The following is a 20166-nucleotide window of genomic DNA, read 5'->3' on the forward strand; positions in this document are numbered from 1 at the left end:
CTCAACACAGAAAGGTCCCAAGCCGAGATTTGAACCCACAACCTTCTTGCTGCGAGGCCACAGTGCTAGCCACTGCACCACCGTGCCACCGATGTTTATATCACAATTTCTTTGATCATAATCATAACTAGTAATGATATGTGAGAAAAGAACAGAGAATTCAGGTAGAAAGACTGCGGATTGGTTGGGCGAACGGTATGGCCTTCTGTTAATTTGAGGACTGTTGATTCAGTTTTCAATACAATGGCAAGATACTCAAATGATGCAAAGTCACCAAAACGCACCTCTGTACAGCTAAAAAAATTGAAATTCCACCTCCTCATTCACCCTGCCTAACTGAATGGGAGAATTGTGGGGGTCAGGCGTCCATAAGTGCAGCTGCCCTGTCAGACCTGGGCCAGTTCTAAACAAGGGGAAAAAAAGTGTAATTTCTTTCAGTGACAAGGTCATTGATTCTCCCAGAACATTGCGGCGGTGAGTCGAACGTGCAGGTTCTTCCTGTACAACATCCGGAGAATCCGTCCCTTCCTCACCACCTACGCAACCCAGCTCCTGGTTCAAGCGATGGTCCTATCCCGCCTGGACTACTGCAACTCGCTGCTGGCTGGTCTGCCAGCATCCGCCATCAGACCCCTGCAGCTCATCCAGAATGCCGCAGCTCGTCTGGTCTACAACCTCCCCAGACATTCCCATGTCACCCCCCTGTTCGCTGACCTCCACTGGCTGCCTATTATGGCTCGCATCAAATTTAAGACTTTGGTGCTTGCATACCAGGCAGCTAAGGGGTCAGCACCAGGATACATCCAGAGGATCATCAGACCCTACACACCAGCCAGACCTCTCCGTTCTGCCACCTCTGGACGCTTGGCACCTTCCCGTTTGCGTCTGCTGTCTGTCCTGGCCCCTCGCTGGTGGAATGACCTTCCCGTGGCGGTCAGAACAGCAGAGAATCTGATTACCTTCAAGCGCAGACTAAAGACTCATCTCTTCAGGCTGCACCTCTCCCCACCCCTCCCTAGCCTCTAGTTTAGCTCAATGTACATAGTTAGGCTAATGCGATCATGTTAGTTTTGTATTTGGCAGGATTGTTTTGTCTGATTCTGATTAGGCAAATGTGATTTCAGTGCTAGTTTTGTACTTGGCAGAATTGTTTGTTTGTTTGCTGAACAGGTTACCCTACAGGGTTGGAGTCCTGATCTGTGGTCACTTCTGGCACTACAATCTTTACTTCACTCGTGTGTTTTTCTGCACCTCTGCACCTTGAACTAATGCACTTGTTGTACGTCGCTCTGGATAAGAGCGTCTGCCAAATGCCTGTAATGTAATGTAATGTAATTATAAATGTAATCTTATTAGTTAGAGGTCTTAAATTGATTAGAGTCAGATTAGTTCCAGGCCAGTCTAACTGTGGTGAAGTGTGCAGAACTACAGTAGGAATACAAAAATATTAAATCTAAAATTTCAGTCAGTGTCTCTACTTTTGTATTTTCGGTGGGCAGAAATAACTTGGAATAGGAAAGATGGTTGGAAGAGAGGAGAAACAGTCAGTAGTAGAATACAGAGCATATATTTACTGTTTAAAAATCATGGGGGTGCCATTGAAAAGAAATTAGCGAATGCTGGGGTGGGGGGAATTAATGATCACAGGTAGCAGTAGAACACATCAGTGTTCAGCGTCCATTTCCCAAGTCAATATAGTCCATCAGTGCACCAGTTCAGTGCACCAGGTTTTAAGCCAACTATGGAGAGCGAAACGCCAACTGTATGCTTCATTTCCTCTACCAATCATGGTTATGGGCCCGTTATGATAAGTATTGAAATTGCTCTTTCCTTAACTTTTTAAGGTTGAGGGATGAAAATTGCATCAAAAAGCACTCCCTTTAATCTCCATCGAAAAACTCTCTTATTACTGAATGTACAATTATTATTTTTTTACCTACGGCGCACAGGAACTGGCGCCGTGGGCTATGTGCCGAGGGAGGTTTGGTGGGACGCATGCGCAGGTGGTGCTTTGTTTAGTAGGACACATGCGCAGTTGGTACGGCACGACATTTTTAAGCAGAGCTTTATCGCCTAACGTTACTTTAGATAACCCTAACATGTTCGCGTTTCGCCTACTTTAGCTAACCTAGTTAGCACGTATGGATCGCCTACTTTAGTTAACCTAGTTAGGGCAGACGGGAGCTTTAGAATGTCGCCAGCAGTGTATGCGCTTGAGCTCGACAACACATTTCTCATAGAAAAGGTAGTTTTAGTTCATTACAGTGGTGGTACAAGTGACAAGAAATAAGTGGTACTGTGCTGCTAGCCTTTATTGATTGCCATACAAGGTTAACGTAAAGTAGCTAGCACAATCTGACAGCACTAACCCATAAAAATATACTGTGAATGGTACTTGCTCAATCGAACGGTAAATGTGAAAAACATTTGATTACAGTCAGCAGCACCAAAATTTTCTGTCACACCCTTAATAAATGGCAAAACTCCCAGCAGAAGATTGATTAAATCTTTTAAAGTTATATAATTTCTGAAACTTCATCGATTCCGCTTGGCCACAGTGAGTGAAACTAGGCGATCTGAGCGTATAGTTTCTATGTAAATTACGTCAAAAGGATTCAGCCTTGTTGTTAGCTAGCTAAACTTCACAGCACAGTCATTGCCGTTATCATGATTGTAGCATGAAGTGTCTATTTTCAAAATCCATTCAACCCCTTAGTGCACAAGCCAAATCTTGCTAATCCTTGCCCATTTAGGGGGTACCCTATTTAAAGCTTTATAACTCCAGATGTGAACACCACAGAGACTTGAAAAATGGCTTAAATGAAGCAAGACATTTGTACAATTTACAATACTAACGCAGATTAGTTTATATTCATAATTTTGGAAGAAATAAAGCGCCACAAATGCAATTGTTTTGACAAAAAAACAAAAATAAATTTGCACTTTTTTAGTTTGCATTGAAATACTGAGATATTGCATATATACAGCAGGTTAAACTATACATGTGCTGGATCAAAAACTTCTTGACCACAGGTTCATAAAATCTAAAGATGGATATGTAGAACTGCTATAGATGTATGAAACAAAAAATAAGCAGTGTACCCAGCATCTCCAAATCTATCCAAAATGTCTAAATTATGCATTGCTGTGAATCAAAACATATTCACTATTTCACTACAAATCAACTGTTTTGTCTCAAGAAACTCACTGTTGTATCATTTTCAAGTGGGAATTACAAGCTTTCCGTCAGTACAGTGGTCTAAAATATCTAGGGATCCAGAAACATATCCAAAATCTCTCCAAAATTAAATAAAATGCTTCTTGTCCATTATAAAGCATATAAATGAGCCCCTTATGAAGTTTTAAGATGGAACAATGCTATCAGGTTAAAAAATAATGCAAAAATACTGTCATACAATGCGGTACAGTACCTAAATGTGTAATTAATTCTTGTATGTATTTCTATACTTTGTACTCTCGTATGTTTTCTTGTATGGGGATGGGACGACGACATGAAAACAATTTTCAACCGTCCACCACGTTTTGGCAATGCTCCAACTCTCACGTCATCATTGTTGCATGCTTCACAAAAACTATTACACTACTAACGCTTACATTACAGTGTGAAATATCCACATTATATAATACCACTAACCTATTTAAAGACACTCAATTTAAAAAATAACGTATATAACCAAAGTATTTTGAGCAGTAATACTTACATAGCAATGATGAAATCTTACCTGTTTTCAGTAGATGGAGACAGAGACAGGAAATCAATGATATAGTTCTATCCGCTCTTGTCTTACACCAGAAAACTATGTCAGCTGGGTCTATCAGCAAACATATGGCTTAGTTATGATCAGTCCTCAATAATAATAGCATTTTCCAAGAAATTTCGAAAAATCGTTGACAAGGTTTCGTTAGCAGCGTCTTTGTTTTACTGCTACCACGATGATAAGAAAATTTCCGGTTACGCTGACCTATAAAACGCTATTCCAAAAGCCAAATTAGACATGGTATACATAGTTAGAAAGCTTATACTCTCACCTACTGAGTAAATGAATTGCCAATCAAGCCAGACTGTACTAAAATGGGCGACGACGCCTTAAACAACAGGTGTGGTATTACGCACAGCTATTTTGGAAGGTACCCAGGCATCACACAAGCACGTATATTTCCCAAATGGATTGTCCAAGACAATATATGACCACTCAGTCTCAAAAGGGACATCTCTATGCGTAAAACCAATGGTAAGGTTGTATATTTATTCAATATTTAGTCCCAGATATTGACTGTAGAATGACATGGTATCATTTTTAAAAACTTTTTCTCTTTTATTTCGTTATGTGAGCAGCATTTTCACTGCTGTATTAGCATATCTTAGGGCTATTGTCGGGATTATCTTGTTGCTATGATGGAATACGATTTTTGAGTGGTGAAAGAATATTTTTTATGAATGCCAATAGATAGACAATATTGTCCATTATGTCATGATTGGGGGTGTAGTTGTAGATGAGACTGCAGGGAGGGGGCGCGTGTTAAATGAACGACCAGAGCGACAATGGTGGCGCTACGAATCTCTGTATTTGGCATAGTTGTCGTGTATCGTCTACTAATGAAACTAAAACAAGGCGTTTCTGTTTTTAACTCATACTTTGTTTGCAGTAGCACTGAATGTCTGAGTTCAGTAATCTCGGCACGGCTTTGCGCTAAGAGGTTAACCAAGCTAGCTAGCTAGCTATCTAACTTTCATCGGCTTCGCTAAAAAAAAAAAAGAACAACGACACTTACGTTTCCCAACCGGAAGATCCACATACATCTCGCTATACAACATAGATATACATAGACGCCGCATTGACTGCTTCGGCCCATTGCTGCGATACGTCAACGTCAACGTCGCCACCATATTGGGCCAGGCAAGACTGGCCTGAAAACAAATACAAGTAAACGGGGGAGCTGCGGTTTTTCTGGATTCAGCGATTATAGCCTAACTATCGAGATTCTAAGTAACTGGAGATAAAACTTTTTTTTGTACTCCACGTAGATCATAGACCCTTGAATATAAAAACGACTCATTGAAATTGGTTGAGAAATGTAAACGTTATAGTGCTTTTTATCCAGAAAAAACACAGCTCCCCCGTTTACTTGTATTTGTTTTCAGGCCAGTCTTGCCTGGTCCAATATGGCAGCGACGTTGACGTACGATCCAAAGGCCAGTGCGGCATCTATGTATATATGTCTATGGCTATACAAAGGTTTTGTCAGAAATATCGTGGATATAGCCTACATGTACTTTTATATTTCGACTCAAATTTTCATTCATTTTCAGCAGCTGATTTATGAGACTCTCAAGCCAATATGTTTTGAGGACATTGATTAGTTTACGTAACCTGTAATGTTAGTTGTTTAACACGATCTTTAAGTTTAATAGTAATGACAAGTCAGTATTATTGCAATTAAACCTGGCGAAAAAAACATCCACATAAGTAGGCAAAACTAAATAGATAAACAACAGCAGTGTAACACAGCAGGCCATCGCATAGCAGAACACTTTCGCGCTTGTAATGTACCGTAAATGCTATTGAGCTTAGCTATTTCTGGAATGAATTGTGTAGCCTACCCACTTTTATTCAGGCCCACCTGCAATTTCATTTCTGGCTACGCCACTGGTGGGGTGGTTCGCAGCCCAAAGGAAAGGCATGCAGAGTAGGGATGAGCGAGTACACCATTATCCGTATCCGTATCTGTATCTATTCAACCAACTAAATTATCTGTATCCGTATCCGTATCCGGGGCTTAAACTGGTAGTGGGTGGGACCGACCCGGAAGTTGGTATTTTAACCTCTTACCAGCACAAAGCCCCCAGTGGTTGGCACGCCGGCGCGCCAAGATTACTGAACTCGCATCAAATTTAAAACATTGGTCCTAGCATACCAGGCAGTCAAGGGATCAGCCCCAGCATACCTCCACAAGATATTCAAACCCTACATGCCAGCCAGATCCCTCCGTTCTGCTACCTCAGGACGCCTAGCACCTCCCCCTCTTCGCACCTGCACTTCCAGAACACGTCTCCTGTCTGTTCTGGCCCCACAATGGTGGAATGACCTCCCTGTGGAGGTCAGAACAGCTGAGACACTGACCCATTTCAAACGACGACTGAAGACTCACCTCTTCAGGCTGCACCTCTCCCCATCCCTCCCTACCCCCCTGTAAATGACTGTAAGCTTAGGGTTGTAACTAGGCAGCTGTTTCGTAGGTGACTTAGGTGCATTAACTGTCTTAACTACTGCTTGTATTTTTTCCATAGATTGCGTTGTTGCCGTTCTCGTTGTGTTAGTGTTAATCAGTTTAACCTTCAGGGTCCAAGTTGAACTATGCAGTTGTTCCCTGCACTTGGACCGGTACTTCTCTCTAGGGGTTTCGTCATACTTGTTCCTGGTTATGGTTATACACTTTGTTGTACGTCACTCTGGATAAGAGCGTCTGCCAAATGCCTGTAATGTAATGTAATGTAATGAACTCAGACATTCAGTGCTACTGCAACCAAAGTATGAGTTAATAACAGAAACGCCTTTGTTTTATTTCACATTTCCGGGTATGTAAACCGGATGTAGGGGTCTCTCATTTCCGGTTATCTTAACAGCCACCAAAACAATGGCAGCAACGAAGAGCTTTTTTGTTTTGTAGCGTTCCCCTGTGTACCAAATCGAAAAAGAATTTATTTGCCCTTTCACAGCTTTCCCACAGATTTACTCCAAAATAAGAAAAAAAACTTGCTAGGTAGCATGACTATCATAATGTTGCAAACTAACATAAACTAACTCATTACGCTAGCTAGCTAGTTAGCTACTGCTTTGTGAATAAGATTACACTCGATATTAAACTTTTCTCCTTGCATACATTTGGGTCTAACTGTCTGAGTCCCCTACCAACTCCTTTGTTTTTTATTTTTTTATCATTCATTGAGAACTAATGCGGTTTCACTCATGTGGTACTTGTTACTCAAGAATGTCATAAAATCAGTTAGCTAGCTATATTTTATGTTATGTGATTAGCAAATTACCTTTTAGCCGGCTAGCTTGTTAGCAAGCACATATTTGGATATTCAATGTTGAAACTGCAGATGGACGTTTATTTTAGTTGTTAATTGTAATTACAAAATGTATTGACGGACATTGCGACAAGCCTACTTAAGATATATCAGCTGATTTAAAAATGTGTGGGTAGTTTTTATCAGCGATGAAAACAAACAGATCGGTAGTGAACTGAACACCGGCATTACACAGGCGATTTGACAAGCAATTTAAATCTTTATTAGAACAAGTACAGCACAAACAACATGTCACAAAATAGTAACGGAAGTACAAAACGTAGTTCAGAGATATTTCTCTTCAGTATAACATAAGTAATTGTGTGGAGCCTAACACTTACATACATTGTACTTACATAGCGCCGTACTTACATATGCTGACCGTCAACGTTAACACTACAGAATCGCTTTTCCTCACAGTTGTCAGGCTCCCTAATCATTCATTTTCGGGACAACCGAGAGGAACAGAGATACTGTTAACGGACAGCAGATGTTGCTTCACACTATGAAAACACAATAGAGTCGCCTCCAGAAAATAATTTATGTTATGTCGAAGTGAAATATCTCTTTAATCGGCTAACTTGCTGTGGTTAGCAAGCTAGCTATTTAGCTTTCTGGCGAACCAGAACTAAACTTATACTTACCTTCATAACCGAATATAAACTTCTCAAAAAAGAATGTATAGCCCTGGCAATGCTTCGACAATGCAGATAACATCGGACATAGTGAACTTTGGCAGAGCTATTAGGGACTGTGAGAACACGTCGCAGTTTAGGCTCAATTTTTCGCTGTCAGAAATGGACTTACGTCCGTAGCAACGATAACCGGAAACAAAGTATCCCTACATCCGGTTTTGGTTGCCATCTTGTGAAATAGGCCTATTGTCACTCTGGTCGTTCGTTTAACACGTGTCACCCCTCCCTGCAGTCTCATCTGCAACTATACCCTCCCACCCAGCTAATGGACAATATTGTCTATCAGGGCATTCATAAAAATATTCTTTCACCACTCAAAAATCGTATTCCGTCATAGCAACAAGACAAACCCGACAATAGCCCTAAGATATGCCAATGCAGCAGTCAAAACGCTGCTCACTGAATAACAAAATAAACGAGACAAAGTTTTTAAAAATGATACCATGTCATTCTACAGTCAATATCTGGGACTAAATATGGAATAAATATACAACCTTACCGTTGGTTTTACGCGTAGAGATGTCCCTTTTGAGACTGCGTAGTCATGCATTGTCTTGGACAATCCGTTTTATGAAATATACGCGCATTTGTGATGTCTGGGTACCTAACAAAATAGCTGCGCCTAATACCACACGTGTCGTTTACGGCGTTGTCGCCCTTTTTAGTACAGTCTGGCTTGATTGACAATTCATTTATTCAGTAGGTGAGAGTATAAGCTTCCTAACGATGTATAACATGTCTAATTTTGCTTTTGGAATAGCATTTTATAGTTCAGCATAACCGAAAATCTTCTTATCATCGCATTCACTTACGCATTCACTCTAGCAGTAAAAGACGCTTTTATCGTTACTCTGTTTTTATAATTTTTTTTTAATGAATTGACGGTGTGAAGACAGTAGTAGACAGAGCACGCCAGGTTACAGTTGGCTAACCACGATGTAATGTAGGCGATGTGTTGTGATTTCAGGTGAGCGACAACGTCTAAATGTGCACAGAAGTGATGTTGCATTTGTACAGTGGATGTATAAGAATGCTAGGATGTCAATGATGCTAGTAGAGTGTGTGTATGAGATCGCTAAATGTAGGAAATACAAGTACATGCTTTATAATGTAGTCACTAGCTAACTGGCTAGTTAGCCCCACTGTAGCAAGATAGAAGCTAGACATGTCTGTTTGTAATCAGTAATATGTGCTTACGTGTGAATGTCCAGTAAATGTGTGTTTAGCTATGGTGAGAATAATGTGTTGAGCCGAATCTGAGAATTGCAAACTATATTTTATTGAAAATATATGACAATAGATAATAGATCCCTGTTGACAGAGTGGCTGTTATGATGGCAAGATTGTTTTGTATTGTGTGGGCGCAGCACAGCAGTGAACTTTGTATAGGCTCTGTGTAGAGGAGGAGCTCTGTGTCTGGCTGGCCTATCACGGAACGATGTGGACACTGGACACAGCTACCCAATGAGGATTTTCCTTCACCACGAGTACGGATATTGACACATTTTACTCGGATGGTACTCATGCTCGTAAAAAATGGAGCATCGCGTAGTTCTGGCAGGCCACGAGAGTCAAGCGCTCCGGCTGAATCAGCCGATGGCTCAGCTGAGTGATGTTTGCCTATCACAGTACATTCACTAACAGGGCGGTCTACTTAAACAGCCTCCCTCTACTCATTCGGCTGCTCCTCCTGCATGCAAGCGCTGCACGTTGCTTCGTAAATCCCCTCCACCACTCCAGCTCCATCCCCATGCGTCAAGAATTTGCATTTCTCCATCCCTATGTGTTAAGAATTTGTATTGCTCCATCCCTATGTGTTAAGAAATTGCATTGCTCCATCCCTATGTGTTAAGAACTTGCTTTGCTGCTGGATCTGTTCTGTATGTACCGCTCTAGGGGGGTTTGCCTGCTGGCCTCCCGGCCTTATCCATGCGGGCTGCGTGGTTGGCGGGAGAGCTCCAGAACAGAGCCATACCGCCAAACATAACTGTATTGCCTTTATTGTCAATAAAGTTCTACTTTGATGACAGTGGTCCTGACAGAAGTACATTATCTGTACCGGATACTCGTTTCATCCGAATGTTCGGCTCAACCCTAATGCAGAGCTGCTCTTCAATACGCCAAATGCTCGTTCGATGTGGCAGCGAGTCTTCTTGTGGCTTTTACTGAACTGGACCTCTGCGCATGTAATGGGCCTCCGGATAAGTGTTACGAGGTACTGGCGCAAGGGATAGCCACGGTCACCGAGAACCACTCTACTGTAAGCCCCCTCTTCAAGTTGAACCTTGAGTTGGCTGCTATCGAAGATGCGAGCATCATGAGCACTGCCGGGTCACCTCGCCACAATGTTGCGAATGCACAGATTGTTGTTGCAAACCATTTGGCAATTCAGAGAGGTGTACCTGTAATATTAGACACATAAATATTGTTTAGTATGCGAATTCTGCCAAAATAGGTTAATATTTGTTCATGCTTTACTATACACATTACTAGCAGAAGCAGATCATAGAATGGCTGTCACAGCATGACACAACGCGGTGACCTTTACGCAGATATTTACTAATGTCATCTTCATTAGTAGCATTATACTGTATATTGTATACTGTAGGCCTATAGTATTATGCAGAATTGCTATTCTATTACTGCGTTCTGTGTATGTTCTTGAGGTTTATAGAAAAAGGAACAGAGGGATTACATACCCACGCCGATTGGTGAATGCTGAATCACGTACAGTGTCATGAAACATGATTGGAATGTGTGTACAATCCCCCCAGACATGCCTGCTTTCATGTAAAATGCAGTTGAGATGTCTCTCTGCTCCTCCTCATTTGGCATGACGATGTAATTCGAGTGGAGTGTACCAAGGGTCTGGGCCACCTTATGTACTATCCGGCGAACTGTGCACTTGTGGACATTTATGAGATTGCCACCGCAGCGTAAGAAGGACCCTGTTGCAAAATAGCGTAGTGCAAGCAGTGCTTTGTGCACTATTAGACACAGGCATATTTCCTCTCCCCCTGGACCTCAGCTGACCTCTCAACATGGAGATAAGCCGCCTCACTGCTCGTTTAGACAGGCGGTAGCGTTGCTGGAATTGCTCCTCACTGTACCTCCGAAAGGGGTCACGAAGTAGCCTATATCTCCTACTAATGATTTGTGCAGCCTGCACTCTATGCACCATCAGCACACTGTCATTTAGGACATCCATGGTAGCTACAGAGATTAGGCAATCCATTGAATGCACTTTTAAATACCACACCCAGCACTGCAGCACCTGATTCCAATTCTGAAGTAGGACCAGAATTGCACATCCTTGTTAAATGGATAGTTTACCCATTTTTCAAGATGTGTTATTGTTTCACTTAGCTCTGATAGGGTATGTAAACGGTTAATGGTAAATGGACTGCATTTATATAGCGCTTTTATCCAAAGCGCTTTCCAGTTGATGCCTCTTATTCACCCATTCACGCACACGCTCACACACCAATGGTGAAAGGCTGCCATGCAAGGTAGCAATCAGCTCGTTTGGAGCAATTAGGGGTTTTCTTTTTTTTTCTTTTTAAATTTCTTCCAATTCCCCCCCAATTTTAGTAGCCAATTATACCCTCTATATCCCCCCCCCCCCTATTTACAAGGGAGGATCCACTACAGGCTTGCCCCTGACGGATTAGAATAGAAACTGGTATCGAAACAAAAGTTCAAGCCAAGGACCATTTCTAAATTAACCTTCACCCAATATGGTTAATGGTATTTGACCTGCTGACCCTTTGAAGAAAAAAAAAAAGCTCTAGAACAACTTCTATACAGAGGACATATGAATGGAGTCATTTTGAAATTATATATTTTTTATTTTACACAAGAAAAAAAGAAATGACATTAGTTGTCGCTGGAGCGTGTGCTTGTGCCTGTGCCTGTGCCTGTGGGAGGAACACCTCCATAGTGCTGCAGTTTCGCCCTATAATATTTCATTTTGGCTGTGTAGGCCCTTCCCTTTTCCCGTAGGACTCTCCTCCGGTCCTGGTGTAGCTCCTCTTCCTGGCGCTCTTGGGCCCTGATCATTTCGAGCTTCAGTCTCTCCTCCCGGCTCATTTGGAGGATTTCCCTTTCAAAGCGCACACTCTGGCGGGCAACTCGGCCAAGCCTTTCAGGAGCAGGTTGCCTTCCCTCGCTTTTCAAGTGTCACCAGCTGGTCACCACTGTATCCCCCTATTTCTGGGTGGGGTGCCAGGGGATTGTGGAGAGCTTGACTGTATGCTGCAGGGTGATTGGAGAGCATCAGTTTGAGTGCTGGGTGTTTGGTGGGGAGTGTGTCTAGGTGGCTGGGGGGCACTTATGGTGCTGAATGTTTGGTGGGGAGTGTGTCTAGGTGGCTGGGGGGCACTTAGGGTACTGGATGTTTGGTAGGGAGTGTGTCTAAGTGGCATTTATGGTGCTGGTTGTTTGGGGTAATGTATGTCTAGGTGGCTGGGCAGCAGTAGTTTGGGTGCTGGGTGTTAGGTGTGGTGTATGTATAGGTATATATCCTTTTCGTAAAGGAAGACACGGAGGCCATGGAGGTGGGCATGGTGGGACAGATCCTGGGGTTGCAGCTGGTGACAATGGATGTTGCCCTGGAGGCAGGGAGGTGGTGCTCCTCCCACTACAGGCAGGCTGTGATGAGGCTCCTGTTGTAGTAAGCATTAGTAGTTAAAATCAAAAAAATGTTATTTCAAATAGACAATTTTGTATTTTATATATATATATAAATGATAGGACAGTGAGTAATGATATTACCTGATTGGCCAGCCAGAGGAAGGCTATCACTGTCCAATGTACCCTCTATAGCAGTGGAGAGATTTGGTAGGAGCAGTGATATTTCTTGGTTGATTGGGTCCAGTGCGTTGCATGCAGTGCACTCAAAGAGTGCTTCACGCGTATCCATTTTCATGTGCTTCCATAAATTTTTCTAATTGTCGCTGCTGCTTGGCCGCCTGCCCATAAATCTGGCGTTGAATCAGTTTGTGGCATTCATCCATGCATCTTTTCGCTGGAGGACGGTGGTAGTGTCTTTTCGTGCATCCTCAACGTCGTTTACAGGTTCTCTGATGCATTGGATCAGATACAACTAGTGTTCATTGGTAAAGTTTGCGACTCTCTACATCTCCACCTCAGGCCACTTCACTTCACCGAGTTCATTTTATAGGTGTGTCGATTAATTAGGCTAGTTATTTGTGTGGGAATTTAATAATTTATTAGCTATTAGCCCAATTGCACGCACACAAACAAAAAACAGTGGACATGTCTTTGATTTATTGATTGACTGGTTGACTTTATTTGACAAATTCAAACAGACACAAACCACAGGCTACACTTACTTAACAAAAAAAAATGAGGATGACAAAGTCGTAGCCTACTTTCCGTTGTGGTCTAACGTTATGTAAAATATTTTATTGATTGCTTTAACTATGAGAAGATTGTGATTATCAAACACTTGTGCATTTATTGTGTATTTATTGCTGGCGGATGCAATGTTAATTGTATTAAAAGTATATAATATTACTAATATAATATGGATATTTGCGAGGATCTAAAGTGCAAAGTATCATAAATTGTTATTATGTGGCACTCCTTCAAATTGCCTGTTAAATTTCCTGTACTGTGTAGATCTTACGTTAACCAAATTGTATTTCCGGTTTCCAGACAGTTTAGGGTTTCCAGACAGTTTAGCAGTGAATCGGCTGAACTCGCTTATTTTTACAGAGCAATCACGCACAGCTGCGGGTTAAACTCGCGAAACTACCGGTTTAAGTGGAACCATTCTAAAGCACGGCAAACTAGCCCAATGCTAACTGACAGTGCAATTGCACCGGTAAGGGTTGCATTTATTTTTGGTCAGTATATAAATATAAATATACAGTATATGACCAAACTATCTGGACAGATCTCAGTCTCAGGCTGAAAGCAAATCTTAATACTAAACCATGCAATCACATTCTAGATGATTCTTTGCTTCCCCAATAGTTTGGGGAAAGCCCTTGCCTGTTTCAGCATGACAATGTGTGGAAGAACTTGACTGGCCTGCACAGAGTCCTGACCTCAACCCCATCCAACCCCTTTGGGATCAAATGGAAAGCCAAGTACAAACCAGGCCTAATTGCACGGTTCGCGCCTGACCACACTAATGTTCTTCTGGCTGAATGGAAGAAAATTCCAGCAGCAATACTCAAACATCTAGTATAATGTCTTCCCAAAAAATTGGAGGTTGTTATAGGACGAAAGGGTGGATCAACTCCATACTAATGCCCATAATGTTGGATGTCTGGTGTTTATATACTTTTGGCCATGTAGTAAATGTTTTATTGCAAATTCTACAATATCTTAAAAAACAAAATACATTAAATACATTTTTCATATATAATCTTTATAATTGCAGTGTACATTTCACAGTGTTCATTTTTAACTTCTAACATTACAATAAAATAAGCAGTACATTTTGATACCTTTTAAAAGGCATATACAGTACTTTTTTGTGGAGAGTGTTTTTTATTTTATTTTACCTTATGTGAGAGTTAATAAGTTATCCATGAGTTGTTTTTATCATTTGAGGGTCATCACGTGGCCCTCTTTCTCTCTCCCTCCCTCCCTCCCCCTTCCCTTTTTCTTTCTCCCTCTCTTGCTCTCTGATAAGCTGGCTCCGGAATTGGTGTGCATTTTGATGGCACTTCATATGCCATTAGCACACGTGCTTAGATAAAGTCAGCCTGGTGCCATGCAGAATCTATACTCATTAAGATAGGTAGTGGCCCTGGGTCAGAAGAGGCTCAGATAGGCCTCAAAAAACAACCTCTGTGAGTCCTTTCTCTCTGCAGTCCTTGCAAGGTAAGACACAGGCATGCCATGGCTTTATTTCTTAATGATAACATTACCGGTTTAATATTACTACTGCTTTAGGTTATTTTATGTGTACATATTTACATTATAAACATTCCTACAGCATTTGAAGAACATTAAGGAAAAAACATAAAGTGGCCAATTTGTGAATACTGGGTGTGCTCAGACTCTCTTTGAATGTAAAATGTGTTTCAGACATCAGCTATTTTAATACATATATGAAAATGATTTATTGTAATCCTCAGGTAATAAAGGTGAAGGAGGAAGTAAAGTATACTGCATTACCTGCAAAATATTCTGGCAAGGATTCTTAGACTTTGATTTTTGTTTGTTTGTATGCATGTACATAAATGAACTATATTCTCATAATATTTCAAGGCTCCAGAGTGCGGCCATTTTGGTCGCACGTGCGACCAAAAATCTGTCAAGTGCGACTAAACATTTTCATTGGTCACATCGGTGCACCTGACATTTAGCAGGTCTGTCTCTGTGTGTTACGACGGAGTATTAGGGCCACTTTGAGGGGAAAAAATTCTGAGATTTCGAGAATAAGGTCGTAATATTACGAGAAAAAAAAAGTCATAATATTACGAGAATAAAGTCGTTATTTTAGGCTACGTGTTATTTTAGACGGGAAATATCAGAAGAGCAGACTTCCACCTGTGTTAAAATGAGGAAGGTGGAGCACCTTGTGAAGTTATACTTTAGTATAGGTCACAAATAACAAAATACTTAATCTTTTAACACATCAGCACCACATTATCATAAGTATCAGGACATTGAAAAGATTGTGCAAAAAACTGTGTCAATTCCGAAGAAAGAACCACACAGACTTGGAAGAAAATTGCAGGCTCAGGCTGCCATTAGACTGTTCTCTCGCCCGTTTTGTTAGTTGCTGGTAATATATTTTCCTAAAAATTATGTTTTTTTTCTCGAAATTTTACGACTTTATTCTCGTAATATTACAACTTTTTTTTCTAAATTACGACTTTATTCTCGTAATATTACAATTTTATTTTCGTAATATTACGACCTTATTCTAAAAATCTCAGAATTTTTTCCCCCTCAATGTGGCCCTAATACTTCGTCTTAGTACAGTGTGGGTATATGTGTAGCGTTATTTATTTTTCCCACACGCATTCTGTGAAGACCCGCCCCTACTCTGCCTCTGATTGGCTCTGACCCTGATATTCTTCTTCGCTGAATGTGGGTGGGGGAAAAAAAGAAGGCATGTGTGTGTGAAACCGCGCCCTGTACTCCTCCGGGAGCAGTGCACACTTTTGTTTGAGTTATTTGAGTTTGATTTATTTGAGTTTGTCAAGCACTTTAAACATCAGCACTTTTTAAGTTTATTTTTTAAACAATTGAGGTTATTGCGATTTCTTGTTTGTGCTGTGATTTAAATAAAGAAAAAACATTTATCTGCACCTTTATTCCTGATTACAATCATTTACATAATGTGTTAAGAAATTACAAATGTGTATGGGAACTGACAAAAAAGGCTTAAAATGTATTATTGTGGTGCCAAAAGGCGCGGTGAAAAATTTTGGGTGCACCTAAATTATGTGCTGGTGCACCTAAATGAAAAAGTTAGGCGCACCAGTGCAACCAATGTAAAAAGTTAGTATGGAGCCCTGTATTTAGATGGAAGGTACAGGAAAAAATATGTGAAAGCATTTCCTCAGCAAAGGAAATTATATAATGGTGTTTAAATTCATCAGCACATCATGCATCAAAATTTTAAACCTTGTTAATGGATTGAATTTAAGCATGATGCTGAGCTTATGATGGACTGTTAAATTCAAGCTGTTTTGCATCTTTGCACCTGGAGAAACAGCACTAAATCATAACAGGAAATTGGGTTCTGGCGAAGTTAAGCTTCAGACATGCGTGCTGACCCCTATCGGAATTCAGTGCATTGTGGGTGAGAGTTGGCCCATTCAGAGGAACTCCATTCATGGTAGCTTCTATGTCCTTCCTCTAGCCCACTGCCACACCGTGTAGCAGGAAACCCGCTCCCCCCAGTTGTCCTCTGAGCATTGAAGTATTTCCTGTTTTTTGTTTTCTTTAACTGCTTGATCCCCAAACACATTTCTGAATGGACTGTCCTGCTGGAGCACATGGTGAATGTGTATTAACACATGCAATAATCCCTATACGTATATCCCTTGTTTCAACTATAGATGTGTGTTTTTGCACTTTTTTCAGTGTATGTATCTGTGTTCTTGTTTCTGCAATTGTGTGTGTGGTTGCTCATTCACATACATGTGCGTATTTGTGCATGTGTTTTTGTCTATGTTTATGTGGGGCATTTGTGTTTCTGTTCTTGTTTCTATCATATTATAATTCCTAATACTGAGCTTTACACTGCAGTACTGAAAAACTTTCTAACTTGACCCCAAGTTCAGTTTAACTGCGACACGCTTTTTTCTTAAATTTGAATATCATATTTGCCGCCCTACCTTCTTTCATACATTTAGTAGCCCAGTGTTACCTGATAGTCCCTGTTCCGCTCTGGGGTTCCTTACTGACTAGACAGAGGTAAAGAAAAGCCTCTTTGTCCCCATCCCTCCCCCTTCTCAGGCTCTTATCTATCGATTAGATGGGCAAAGGAGAAAGGTATTGATTACTGTTGTTCAGTAGTTTTGGGGATAAGAAAAGAGGCTTTCTTTCCCCCTTTCCCTGCCACGGGGGAGGCCCTTCCACCTGTGGGCCTCAGATGGAAGCAATGCGTATCTTTGCTCTGTCTGTGAAACTCAAGCCACAGAGGTGGCCCCGAATGGAAATGGTAGCCATTCATTCACTACACTACTCCATGAGGTGAGATCAGGCTTTCCTGACTGCTGACACCTCCCCACACAAACACAAACATCCCTGAAGCCATGGATTCTGCGGCACACTCAGAATTGTAATTAACTGGCCTATGGTCACCTCCATAGTTTTCATTACTTAGAAGAATAAGAAGTTCCTCTTTTTGCCAGTGAAACTCTTGGGGAGGGCTGTTTTCTGTTTTCACAGTCAAAATTGCATCGAAGAGTGAATGTCAAGAAGCAGTACTTGGTGGGGGTAGCAGTATCTTTAAAGGGAAAATAAATACTCACTCCAGTAGAGTTGTGCCTCTTGTCCTCACCACGGAGAGAGAACATGAGATTAGGGAGGAACAAGCAAAGAGGCTCATCATCAGCCAGAGTGCCTTGCAATCCTTACTTAAGTTAAATTACACACACGAGTGTCCCCCTGCCCCCTTCAGAGCAAGCAGGGGAATCCGCTGACTGGCTTGTGCAGTAACCTGATCCTCCAGCACCAACCCCTCAACCCACAGTGCCTGGTACCCCTCCCATGGCCATTCTGGATCCTTACTGAGGGATTCCCTGAACAGCCAGCTCCCACCCTGGGCCCCCCTCCACCCCATACCCTGTCCAGTGTGTGTGAGTATGTTGGTGGGTGAAGTGTGGAAGGAGAAGGGCCCGAAACTTGTTTCCAGAGGGGAAGGTTCTCTAGTCATTAAATGTCCTCAGTTCTGTATTGATTGTATGGAAGATGGACACTGAGTGACAGGGAGTACATGTTACCTGTATGTGCTGTGCACAAAGTATGCAGCGTTGACATCACACTGAATAATATCAAAACTGTTATAGGGCTCCTGGGTGGTGTACATGACTGAAGCTCTTACACAGAGTGCAATGGACTGAATTCAGACAATGGAGAGCTGAGTGCAGTCAGCGGACTAAATGTGTTTTACAGGGCATTCAGTGTGCCAGTTATGAGGCCTTGCTGATTTGACAAGGCATGTTGCAGTGATATGACACACAGCTGCGACAGGGAATTCCAATTTGAATATATTTGGAGAATAAAAACAAAGTAAAAATGAAAAGTAACTGATTTAGTGCATTTATAAAATGACATTGTTCCTGTGTGTATAGATCTGCATTGTTTCATTTCTGCTGCTGAAATAGGTGCAGTAATATGTATGAAGAGAGTAGCAGCAGTATTGTGACATGAAAGAGCTATGCACAGGGAGCCATATGGATGATGTCTGCAGGCGCACTGGGGGCAGTGTTAGCTGTCGTGCTCTACCAATTGGAAGCAGTTGACCCATTGACAGGAGGGGAAATTAGGCTCTTTACCTGTCTGAGTGAGTCTGTGTTAGTGGAGCATGCACATCACTTCCACTTGTCAGCTTGGGGGCGTGTGTGTATGCATATTGTCTGTTCGTGTGTCTGAGCAACAGTGACGCAGAGACTGAGAGAGATAAAGAGACTAAAAAAAAAAAGAATGTACTACATTTATGAAAAGAAATGTAATATTTAAAATGGGTGGAGTTTACCTTTTTAGGATAAATGGCATGTTGAAATTGTGTGTTTTTTATTATTTAAATAACCATCACAGAAGCATTCAACGTAGAATGCAGTCGATGCTATGAATGATTTCATTCATGGAGGGAGTGACTAAAATAAGAGGTCACCATGGTCTGCATGGGACCCCGATGGCAGCTGCTTGCTATACTAACCCCCCCCCAGGAGAGTCTGTCAAGCATGAGAATTTGTAGGTGGCTCTGTTACTTCCCACTAATGCCAGGATACGCAGCTCCTCTAAGCCATTTGAATAAACAGTTTGAACTATTTGGCGCTTTCAGAACAGGGCCAAGGAATCTATAAATTACACAAACATTCTCTTAACTGCTCTCTGTATCTGACTGGTTATTCAAGCGCTGCCCACTTTCCATAGAATGCTGGGCTGCTGGCACTGTTTGGAGTGTTAGGTATTTTTGGCTGACTGATGATGGGGGAGGAGGGGGCTTTAGCATGAGCTCTCTGCAGTGATGAACGTCAGTGCACCAACCTCCTCTGCCATGGTTTCAGACAACGCTGGCCCTGCGCTGCCTTGGGAAACCAAGGTCACACACCTAGCATGTTGTTGTAGTTAGCATTGAAAATTAAGGCCATCCTTTGCAACTCAGATTATTCTACCAGTGTTAATACAACAAAGGAATAGTTCCGCTGTTTCTGCTAATGTACCTTAAAAATATATAATTGCACATGAGTACAGAAATCTGGAATATTGTAGGGCTGGGGTGTACAACACTGGTCATGGAGAGCTACAGACTCTTGCTGGTTTTTGTTGTTACTGTGCATTTAATTAATCAATTAGAGCAGTCGATTACAGTTACCTCACTTCACCTGTTTACTTTGGTTTGAATTAGGTGCTGATTTTAAGGTAAAAACAAAAACCAGCAGAGCTTGAGGCTCTCTTGGACCAGAGTCACTGGATATTACTGATCATATTATTAGTAGAAGTACTACAACTACTAATACAAAAATTATGAACAATTTATTTATTTATTTTTTTTTTTTCTTGTGGTGTTAATTTTATTAGTCTCAGCTAAATAGTTAGATAGCTGTTTGCTGATTGATTGATACACTTGATGGTAATTTATGACTGCTGGCTCATTATTGAAAATTCTCTAACATTAGATTCTGCATAGTTGACCGAGATTAATTTTGGGGG

General features: G+C 41.5%; 1 protein-coding gene across 3 annotated transcripts in view; it reads left to right on the forward strand.

Annotated features, from left to right (window-relative positions):
• Window positions 1-20166, forward strand: part of fgfrl1a (fibroblast growth factor receptor like 1a) — a 279720-nt gene that overhangs the window by 94304 nt on the left and 165250 nt on the right. Inside the window, exon 1 of one of the 3 annotated variants that reach the window (XM_035427002.1) lies at window positions 14446-14646. The exons of the other annotated variants lie outside the window; for them this stretch is intronic. The gene's annotated coding sequence lies outside the window, so the exon portion shown is untranslated. Of the gene's footprint in view, window positions 1-14445; window positions 14647-20166 lie in introns of those variants that run through there. 3 annotated transcript variants of the gene reach the window in all.

This window comes from Anguilla anguilla, chromosome 7 (genome assembly GCF_013347855.1).
Source record: "Anguilla anguilla isolate fAngAng1 chromosome 7, fAngAng1.pri, whole genome shotgun sequence".
Lineage (NCBI taxonomy): Eukaryota > Metazoa > Chordata > Actinopteri > Anguilliformes > Anguillidae > Anguilla > Anguilla anguilla.